The following is an 11,009-nucleotide window of genomic DNA, read 5'->3' on the forward strand; positions in this document are numbered from 1 at the left end:
CCAGGAGTGGCCCCTGGACACTTTCCGGGTTTAGTTGGATGTCTGGAATGGAAGATTCGAACCAGTCGGGGAGCCATTACCTCAGTAGCATTGATCCAACTTCTCTCTTCAGGACCATAACCTTACCATTCTACCAAGTACTGTAATTTCTTCTGAAAATAACGAGAGTCAAGAATAGCTTTGATTTCAAATTCTGTCCCAGCTTCAGACACAGTAGTAGTTGGCCTAGGAGATGCTGAGTGGAACCGATTTAGAATGAGGGGGCGGAGGAGAGAGACGTGGAAGGAGTTTGGAATTCGAAGGTGGGAAGGCAACTCCAATTTGCAAACGACCGGGTTCAAGACTTGCCGCACTGAGAAAGGACCAATGAACCTTGGGGCAAATTTCATGGTGGGTACTTTCAAACGAAGATTGCGGGTAGAGAGCCATACCTTGTCACCAACCTTATATTGAGGAGCTGCTCGTCGTTTCCTATCCGCAAAGAATTTATAGCGACCGGAAACCCTCTTAAGATTGGCATGAACTCGGCTCCAAATTTGAGTGAAATGTCGAAGAGTTGAGGCTGCAGCAGGAACTTCTTCTGGAGGACAAATGGGCAACTCCGGAACTTGGGGATGAAATCCATAATTAATAAAGAATGGAGACTCACCAGTGGAAGAATGATAAAAATGGTTGTGGGCAAACTCAGCCCACGGCAACAACTCCACCCAGTTATCTTGAGAAGGGGAAAGGTAAATACGGAGAAAAGTCTCTAGATCCTGATTGACGCGTTCAGTTTGCCCATTAGTCTGTGGATGGTAAGCAGAAGAGAATTTGAGCTTAATTTGTAGAGTTGAACAGAGGGCTCTCCAGAATCTCGCTGTAAACTGTACTCCCCGATCTGAGACTATTTCCAGAGGTAACCCGTGCAGGCGGAAATGCTCTTGGATAAATAACAGGGCCAACTTGGAAGCGGAGGGTAATCCGGTCAACGGAATAAAATGTGCCATCTTAGAGAATCGGTCAATGATCACCCAAATGGTGTTATGACCCTTGGAGAGCGGTAATTCAGTAACAAAGTCCATAGAGATATGAGTCCAAGGCCTTTTAGGAATGGACAAAGGATGCAACAAACCCGTAGGCGGCAGACGTGGAGTTTTGTGCTGAGCACATTGAGGACACGAATTGACATACTCTTGAACATCTTTTTTCATAGTGTCCCACCAGTATGATCTTCGCAGAAATTCCCACATTTTCTGAATTCCCGGATGACCAGAAAACTTAGAAGTGTGTGCCCACTGCAACAGTCTCGGTCGAAATTTAACTGGTACCGACATTCTTCCCGGAGGAGGGCCCAACCTAGTGGGAGCTGCAGAAATAGAGATGGGACTGAGGATTAATGCCTTCCCCATAGTATTCTCCTCATCGGAAGCCATCACTGAACGGGATAGGGCATCCGCCTTGGTATTTAGAATTCCAGCCCGATACTTGATGATAAAGGAAAATCTGGTAAAGAAGAGCGCCCATCTCGCCTGACGGGGGTTCAAACATTGGGCCGTCTTTAGATACAGTAAATTCTTGTGGTCCGTAAAAATTGTAATTAAGTGTTTAGCACCCTCCAGAAGATACCTCCATTCTTCCAACGCAGATTTAATTGCCAGTAGCTCTTTGTCTCCGATGGTGTAATTTAGTTCAGCAGGGGAGAACTTGCGAGAATGAAATCCACACGGATGCAACTTCCCATCTGAGGCGTATTGCGAGAGTACAGCACCTATGCCTACCGTGGAAGCATCAACCTCCAAAAAGAATGGTTTTAGGAAATCTGGCTGCTGAAGTACGGGAGCAGATATAAAGGCGGTCTTCAACTGTTTGAACGCTGCTATTGCTTCAGAAGGCCAATTGCTTGGGTCAGCCCCTTTTTTAGTCAGAGCCGTAATAGGTGCCACGATGGTAGAGAAACCTCTTATAAATTTCCGATAATAATTTGCGAATCCTAGAAATCGTTGCACTGCTTTTAAGGAAAGAGGTTGAGTCCAATCCCGGATGGCCGAAAGTTTCTCCGGATCCATACGCAATTCAGTTCCAGAAATAATGTAGCCCAAAAATGAAATAGAAGGAACCTCAAAGGTGCACTTGGAGATCTTGCCATAAAGATGATTCTTGCGCAACCGAAGGAGTACTTCCTTAACTTGTAGTCGGTGCTCAGAAAGATTCTTAGAAAAAATCAAAATGTCATCCAAATAGACTACTACATTCAGATACAACATATCCCGAAAGACTTAATTGATGAATCCTTGAAAGACAGCGGGGGCGTTGCTGAGGCCAAATGGCATTACCAGGTACTCATAATGCCCATCTCTCGTATTGAAAGCCGTCTTCCACTCATCTCCTTGACGAATACGTATCAAGTTGTATGCTCCTCTTAAGTCAAGCTTAGTAAATACTCGAGCTCCACGCACTCTATCGAAAAGCTCTGTGATGAGCGGCAGAGGATACTTGTTTTTAATGGTGACTTCATTTAAACCACGATAGTCGATGCATGGTCTCAGCCCTCCATCTTTTTTCTTTACAAAGAAGAAGCCAGCTCCAGCTGGAGAAGTGGAGGGACGGATGAAGCCCTTCTGCAAATTCGACTTAATGTACTCAGACATAGCTTGTGTCTCTGGAACCGACAAAGGATAAGTGCGACCTCGAGGCGGTATTTTCCCAGGAATGAGCTCAATGGGACAGTCCCAAGCCCTATGCGGAGGTAATTTATCAGCCGCCTGTTCCGAGAAGACATCCAAAAACTCTCGATAAGCCTCAGGAACTAACTCCACGTCCAACTTGGCCGACGCACGGAGTGGAACGACAGGAGTAAGACAATTCAATCGGCAGAAAGGACTCCAAGAAATTATTTGTGTCGACCCCCAGTCGACATGAGGGTTGTGCAGCCTGAGCCAGGGAAAACCCAAAACGAGATCATGAGACATTTCCTGAATAACTAGAAACTTCAGTTGTTCATGATGTAAAGCTCCCACTTGTAGCTGAATTGACTCAGACTGACTCGTAATCAAGGCGTTAGGAATTTGAACCCCGTTAATGGCTGTAATAGTAATAGGTCGTTCGACCAACTGTAATTTCAAACCCAAACTCTGGGCGCAGGAAAGAGAAATAAAATTCCCCGCAGCACCTGAATCCAAAAGAGCCATAACGGTCTTGACATTTGTTTTAGTAGACAAAGATACTGAGAGTAAACAGTCCACTTCTGGAGAAGATTGAGAAACCACACCCAGCTTGACTTCCCCGGAACAGGCTAGGATTGCCCGTTTCCCGGGCGAGCTTTGCAAGACTTGAGGAAGTGATCCGCGGCTCCACAGTAGAGGCAAAGTTTGTTCTCACGCCGATGCTGTCGCTCCTCTGGAGACAGTCGAGACCGATTAATCTGCATGGGTTCGTCTGGAGCTGTCGTAACCGATGGTTTAGACGGAGGAGCCCGGAATCTGCACCGATCAGACCGAGAACGTTCGCCAACTCGTTCCTGCATGCGGAGATCCACTTTCACACAGAGCGAGATCAACTGTTCCAAGGAATCTGGCAAATCTCTTGTAATCAATTCGTCTTTAAGACGGTCGGACAGCCCGTTCCAGAAAGCGGCCCGTAAGGCATCATTATCCCAGCGCAATTCGGAAGCTATGGTCTGAAAATGAATCACATACTGACCCACTGAACGAGAGCCTTGTCGAACTCTAAGAAGATCTGAAGAGGCAGCGGCCGTTCTGCCAGGCTCATCAAAGATCCGGCGGAAAGATGAGATGAAATTAGTGTAGTTGGAAACCAAAGGATCAGATCGCTCCCATAAAGGAGACACCCATTCCAACGCTGAACCCTCAAGCAAGGAAATAATGTATGCTACTTTGGATCGATCCGTGGGAAAATTGTGTGCGAGGAGTTCAAACTGCACCTCGCACTGGTTAAGAAAACCACGGCAATTCTTCGGGTTGCCGTTGTAGCGAGAGGGAGTGGGAAGCTGAAGGCGTGACCTGGTACCGGACACTGCGTGAGCATTAACAGGAACGACTGCCGGAGTGGGTACTGGAGCTGGAACTGGAACTACTGAAGCCAGGGAAACCTGAATTTGATCCAACCTGCCGGATAGCTCTTGGAGATACCGCATCACCTGGTTTTGCGCCGCTTCCTGACTCTGTACACGGGAAACCAGATCTTGGATGGCACTTGCTTCTGGGTTCCGATTCCCCGGGTCCATGTGGCCTGTGTATACTATCACTGACCTGGTCGAAGGGTGTTGTGGACTCGGGGCTTCTTCCGGTGACAGGGAAGAGGAACCGCTACTGGGTCGCAATAGAGATGGCCGGATGTAGGTCTTCTTCATACAGGATGAAGACGGTAAGCAGGAAGCACGGAGGAATGATGAAGGTCTCCTGAAAAACAAGACTAGTGAAAGTGCTGAGTGCTGAGGTACAGAGATGCTGGAATTATTGAGGTGCTGAAGGCACTGAGGTGCTGGGACACCGGGGTACTGAGGTGTTGGAGTTCTGTGATACTAAGGTGCAGAGGCTCCGAGGTGCTGAGGTTCTATGGTGCTGAGGCACCGGAGTGCTGAGGAACAGAGGCACTGAGGTGCCGAGGTACTGAGGTGCTGATGGCGCTCAGGCGCCTTGGTGGCACGGAGGTGCGTGATAGCGCTCGGGCGCTTGGAGGCACGGAAGTGCGTGATGGCGCTCGGGCGCTTGGAGGCACGGAGGTGCGTGATGGCGCTCGGGCGCTTGGAGGCACGGAGGTGCGTGATGGCGCTCGGGCGCTTGGAGGCACGGAGGTGCGTGATGGCGCTCGGGCGCTTGGAGGCACGGAGGTGCGTGATGGCGCTCTGGCGCTTGGAGGCACGGAGGTGCGTGATGGCGCTCGGGCGCTTGGAGGCACGGAGGTGCGTGATGGCGCTCGGGCGCTTGGAGGCACGGAGGTGCGTGAAGACACTGGAGACACTGGGACACTGGAGACACTGGAGACACTGGGACACTGGAGACACTGGGACACTGGAGACACTGGAGACACAGCGGAAAATAGGAACAAGGGAGCTCTGGAAATCACTGCTTCTGACAAGCAGAACGATGATACACAGGCGCCGGCTCCCTGCTCGGCGTCTGGCTTTGAACCTCCCGCCTTGGTCTAATTGGCGGAGCGGGCAGATGACGTCAGCCCCGCTCCGCCTACCTAATCTAAAGCAGCATGGCGGCGCCCTCGCTCCGGGAGCCGCCGGAGATACCCGCCGACCCGACGCCGGACCCCCGAGGCCGCCGGAGGGGAGAGACGCCAGGCCATCCAGGACACCCGCAGCGGTAAGCGCGGCCGCCGCTGCCCGCGGGGTGTGACAGCCCTGAGTGGGTATTAAAGGCAGTCTTCCATTCATCCCCCTCTCTTATTCGGATTAGATTGTACGCACCGCGTAGGTCAATCTTAGAAAAAATGGTGGCAGTACGAAGCTGGTCAAACAAGACCGAAATGAGAGGCAGTGGGTATGAGTTATTAATCGTGATACGGTTCAATTCCCTGAAGTCGATGCAGGGTCGCAACGAACCGTCCTTTTTACCCATGAAGAAGAACCCCGACCCAACTGGAGACTGTGAAGGTCTGATAAATCCCTTAGCCAAGTTCTCCTGAATGTACTCTGCCATAGCCTGAGTCTCAGGACGTGACAGGGAGTACAACCTGCTCTTGGGAAGCTTAGCATTCGGCAACAAATCAATGGCACAGTCATAGGGGCGATGGGGAGGTAGTACCTCTGCAACTCTTTTGGAGAACACGTCCGCAAAATCTGCATAACATCCTGGCAATCCTGGCAAACTTAGCTGCGAAAGCCTGACTGGAAGGCTCAAGCAACTCCTGAAACAATCAGTACCCCAACTAAGAATCTCCCCAGAGACCCAGTCAAATTGAGGATTGTGGGCCCTTAACCAGGGTAACCCCAACACCAATGGGGCAAAAGTACAGACAGTCACATAAAAGGACAATTTTTCAGAGTGTGTGGCTCCAATAAACAAAGAAATCTGGCTAGTGCAAGAGGTAATTTTACCCTCGGATAATGGTTCCCCGTTTAACCCACAAATCTCAATTTCCGATGCCAAGGGTACCAAGGGAACAGAGTGTTTCAGGGCGAATTGGCGGTCCATAAAAACCCCGTCGGCCCCACTGTCCACAAAGGCCTCAGTCTTGACAGTTTGACCGAGGATCTTCAAGGTCACCGGAATGATAAAAGTCTTCTTGGGAAATTCTGACTTCTGGCCTGACAGGATATTTCCCATCACCCTCAGGCCCTGAAGTTTTCCGGCTTTTCTGGGCATGATACTACCACATGACCTTTATTCCCACAGTACAAACATAACCCCTGCTGTCTCCTCCGCGTCTTCTCACGCGAGGAGAGGCGGGTAGCCCCAATCTGCATAGGCTCCTCGGAAAATTCCTCAGAGTCTGAGGTTCCCTTGGGAAAGAAGGAAACCTCGGTCTCCCTTTCAAGCCTGCGCTCTCTCAGCCGTCTATCCACCCGAATGGATAACTGCATGAGCTGATCCAAGCTATCAGGCAAGGGATATTGTACCAGTTGGTCTTTTAACTGGTTAGAAAGACCTCTTCGGTACTGGTGTCTCAGGGCTGGGTCATTCCACTGGGTATCATGGGCCAACCTCCGAAACTCCGTACAATAAACCTCAACTGGCCTTCGCCCTTGCTTAAGGATCGAAATCTGAGCCTCGGCTGAGGCCGTCTTGTCAGGGTCATCATACAACATGCCCAGTGCCGTAAAAAAAACATCAACACTTTTAAGCGACGGACAGTCAGGCTGCAACCCATATGCCCAGACCTGTGGGTCTCCTTGTAGCAAGGAAATCACTATGCCCACCCGCTGAATCTCCGACCCAGAAGACTGAGGCCTAAGCTGGAAATATAGCTTGCAGCTCTCCTTGAAACAAAAGAACTGCGAGCGATCTCCAGAAAAACGATCCGGGAGATTTACTTTCGGCTCCTTAACCCCTGAAGGCACTGCTGCTGCGGGAGCTCCGCCAGCGGCCTGCGAGGTGTGCATTTTAATGGACAAATCATTAAATTGTCGAGTCAGGACCTGCACCTGATCGACCACCTGTTGCAAAGTATTTTGAGGGGTATGCTCCATATTCCCACAAAATTTCAACAGGAGTATTAGGCTGCTGAATATGTTATGCACACCAGTGCCAGCAGGAATGTACTGGTGTCTGAACGGAGAGGGATGCAAAACAAATGAACTCACAGACAGACTGGGGAATATGACATTACATACATAGAAGGTGATAGGGTAACAAAATAAACACAAAGTGAACAGAGAAGCCCAAAGGCTAAGAAACTGGGTGTCTCCCTAGTATTAGGAATGCTCAGATGGAAAGAAGCGAGATGTTGTGATTTAATACGTAGAGAACCCGAAATGCTGTTGCTAAGGGCAACAGCAAAACCCTAAAGGGTTACCAACGGGTGTGGCAGTAAACTCCTTGGTCAGAGATGGAATAATAGACACAAGGAGAGTCTCCACAATCCTAGTCCTCACTTGCAGTGCACTGGTTCAGCTTACTGCCACTAAACTGACACCTGAACACCTTGCACAGTGAGAAAGGATTTTGGCAGGCAAGTTTGAGAATACAGCCGCAAGCTTGCTAGGTTCACAGAGTAGCAAAAGAACCCCAGCAGGTTAAACGACTGACTCCAGTCTTACTGCTAGGTCTGGATTGGCAGAGTGTAATACCAAATCCCAAGGCCTATTTGCAGTAAGCAACAAACAAATACAAAGTTTACACAGTACTAGCTAGCTTTCAGGAACTGACTAACCAACAAAGATTCAGCAGCATCTGCCTAACCTGAGAAGAGGGTTTATATAGCAGGTGCTGTCCACGCCCCACTCAGACCTCACAGACTGTGAGCACAAAAACCAGCACCGGATCCCCTGCCGTGCACAGAGCCTGTAACCACTGCACAGCAAAAGACCCGAACCGGAGTATCAGCTACGCTCAGCTTACTCCGCTAGCACTTATCTCCCGGTTGCCATGACGATGTGGCAGCACAGAGCAGGAGACCCTAACAGTATTTGCATAAGTGTCTGTGTCGTTTAACCAGTCTCTCAAGAACCTCAATAAAGATGCGTGGTTATAAAGCAAAACGTTTGGGAAGTTAATTCCGCCATTAGATTTTGGTTGTTGTAGCTTATGCATGGCAATACGAGCTCTCTTGCCTTTCCATATAAACTGTCGGAACAGTTTAGTTATGTGGGACAGATCTGATCTACTAAGTAATATCGGGAGGGATTGTAAAATATATAATAATCGTGGAAATGTACACATTTTTATCAAGGCAGCTCTCCCTAAATATGAAAGCATTAAATGGTTCCATCCTTCAAGTTCCTTCGTAATGAGAGTTATTTTCGTCTTACAATTCAGCCTATATAGTTCCGAAGGATATTTCGGACGGTTAATGCCCAGATATGTTATGTAAGTGTTAGCCCAGTTTATAGGGATCCGTTTCCCCCATCCCGGGCGCCTTACCCCGTGTTTTAAATATAGCCCTATGGTTTTTGAAAGATTAACCTGGAAGCCCGAAATTTGTCCAAAGTTGTCCAATAAAGCTAAAATGTCCTGCAAGGAATCTTTGGGGTTCCCAATTTAAACTAACACATCATCCGCGAATGCTGACAGTTTTATCTCTTTATCCCCAATTGGGATACCTTGATAGATCATTGAGTTCTGTAGTACCCGGAAGAGGGGGTCTATGGATAAGTTAAATAGAAGGGGCGACAGGGGACACCCCTGTCTTGTACCTCTTTGCATCGAAATCCGTGGACCCCGTTTGCCGTTGACCAGCAAAGAGGTCGTCGGAGCGGTATAGAGATATTTAATAATATCTATGAAAGTCTCTGTAAACCCTCTGTAGTGTAACACGTTAAACAGATGATGCCATGACACAGTGTCAAAGGCCTTGTGTGTGCCTAGGCTTAAGAGCATGTATTCCGAATTAGGGGCATTTCTGGACGCCACTGTCGCCGCAATGGCTGTACGAATTGCCTTGACTGATTGGCGGCCACGTACAAAACCATACTGATGTTCCGTCAGTAAATCAGGGAGAATTAGTTGCAGTCTATTTGCCATGATCTTTGTGAAAATTTTAAAATCAGAGTTCAAAAGAGAAATGTGTCTATAGGAATCCGCTAACAGTGGATCTTTGTCTGGTTTAAGAATAAGAGTAGTGTACGCTTGAGAGAATGTTGTGTATATGGGATGTTCCCGATAGATTTTATTATAAAGTTCCAATAACGTCGGCATGAGTTCTTGCTGCAGTAGTTTATAATAAGTCCCAGTAAACCTATCGGGTCCCGGTGACTTGTTTGGTTGCAGTGACTTTATAACCGTTTTAATTTCGTCCTCCCGAATGTCCCCTTCTAATGTTTCTTTCTGTTCTGAGCTAAGTGTCGGTAAATTTGCCTGAGTCAGAAAAACCCTCTGCAACTCCTCCTGTGGGGCGATAGGATTATATAATTCAGTGTAGAAGTCACTGAGATGTGTCAAGATATCAGAAGTTTTAGTGTGGGTTACATTCCGAGTGTTATCTTTTAGGGCCGTAATAAAGGAACGCTTCCTTCTAGCTTTGGACATAGTGGCTAGCAGCTTCCCAGTTCTATTTCCCCATTTGTAATAGTGAAACTTAGTAAAGTGTAAACGTTGTGGTGCCTGGGCCGTTAAGAAAGCATCAAGTAATTTTCTATCACGCAGATATATTTCCAAGAGATTCTCAGAAGGGTCAGTTTTGTAAGTGGTAAAGCTATGGGACATGGCTGCATATAATGCATGATACTGTTTGGAACTTTCTTTCCTTTTTTTCGCCACGTAGCCAATTATATGACCTCGCCTTTGACGTCTCCCAGAACAGCACAGAGTTATCCCAATGCTCTATATTATCGTCCACGAAATTATTCCAAGAGTGCAATAGAAATTTCCTGAATTCATCCGAAGTGGACAAATAGTCAGGGAAACGCCAAAGGCAGTCCACATCTGCATGGGAGCCAGCATATATCTCCAATCGCACCGGCGCATGGTCCGAGATGAGTATGTCATCTAAAGCAGCGCCTTTGATCTGATTTAGAAAGTGGTCTGCCAGGAGAATGTAGTCTATCCTTGACAATGAACTGTGTACTCTGGATAAATGGCTATAGGATCTGTCCGTCTGATGTAATAGGCGCCACGGATCACTCAAATGCAGAACCACCCTCATTTCCTGTAAGTATTGCCAGCATGGGGAGGATGGCCTCGAGATGTGAGATGATTTATCCAATGCAGGGTCATCTACTGTATTGAAATCCCCACCCACCACTAGGGTGAAGTTAACCCTGCTAGCCAAGACCTGAGTAAGATGGCGTAAAAATTCTCCAGTTGCCACATTTGGTGCGTACAGGTTTACTAGTGTAAATTTGTTGCCCTCGATCAGTGTATCTAGTATTAAGTAGCGACCCTCAGGATCCGCTATGGATTGTAGGATTTCATATCTCAAATGTTTGTGAAATACAATCGCCACCCCTCTGGATTTAGAAGAGTAAGAGGCTTGTACACACTCCGCTATCCAGGGGGCGCGTAGTGTAGACCCTTCCCCCAGTCTCCAATGAGTCTCCTGTAAGAAGGCTATAGAGGGGTGTTTCCTACGGAGGTGAGTAAGGATCTTTTTTCTTTTAATTGGGGTGTTCAGTCCTCCCACGTTCCAGGATAGTATGGAACAATGGGAGTCATCCCTAACGTTAGGGATGTCAGAGGTATCACCCGCCATCAGTATCAAATAAGGGACAGAAATAGCCACGATCCAACCTCCCTCTTTTAGTTACAAGAAAAAACTTCCCCACATCTAGGAGGGGTATTGGGTAGGTCTGAAGTGTCAGGGGGCACGGGCCCCAGCCTCCCCCCTCCACCTCATATCTTCGAGTCCCTAGCACAGAAAAAAGGCAGGTCAGTACAATTCGGCAGTGAAATTGAAGCAAT

The sequence above is a fragment of the Pseudophryne corroboree genome, chromosome 11 (assembly GCF_028390025.1).
Source record: "Pseudophryne corroboree isolate aPseCor3 chromosome 11, aPseCor3.hap2, whole genome shotgun sequence".
Classification (NCBI taxonomy): domain Eukaryota; kingdom Metazoa; phylum Chordata; class Amphibia; order Anura; family Myobatrachidae; genus Pseudophryne; species Pseudophryne corroboree.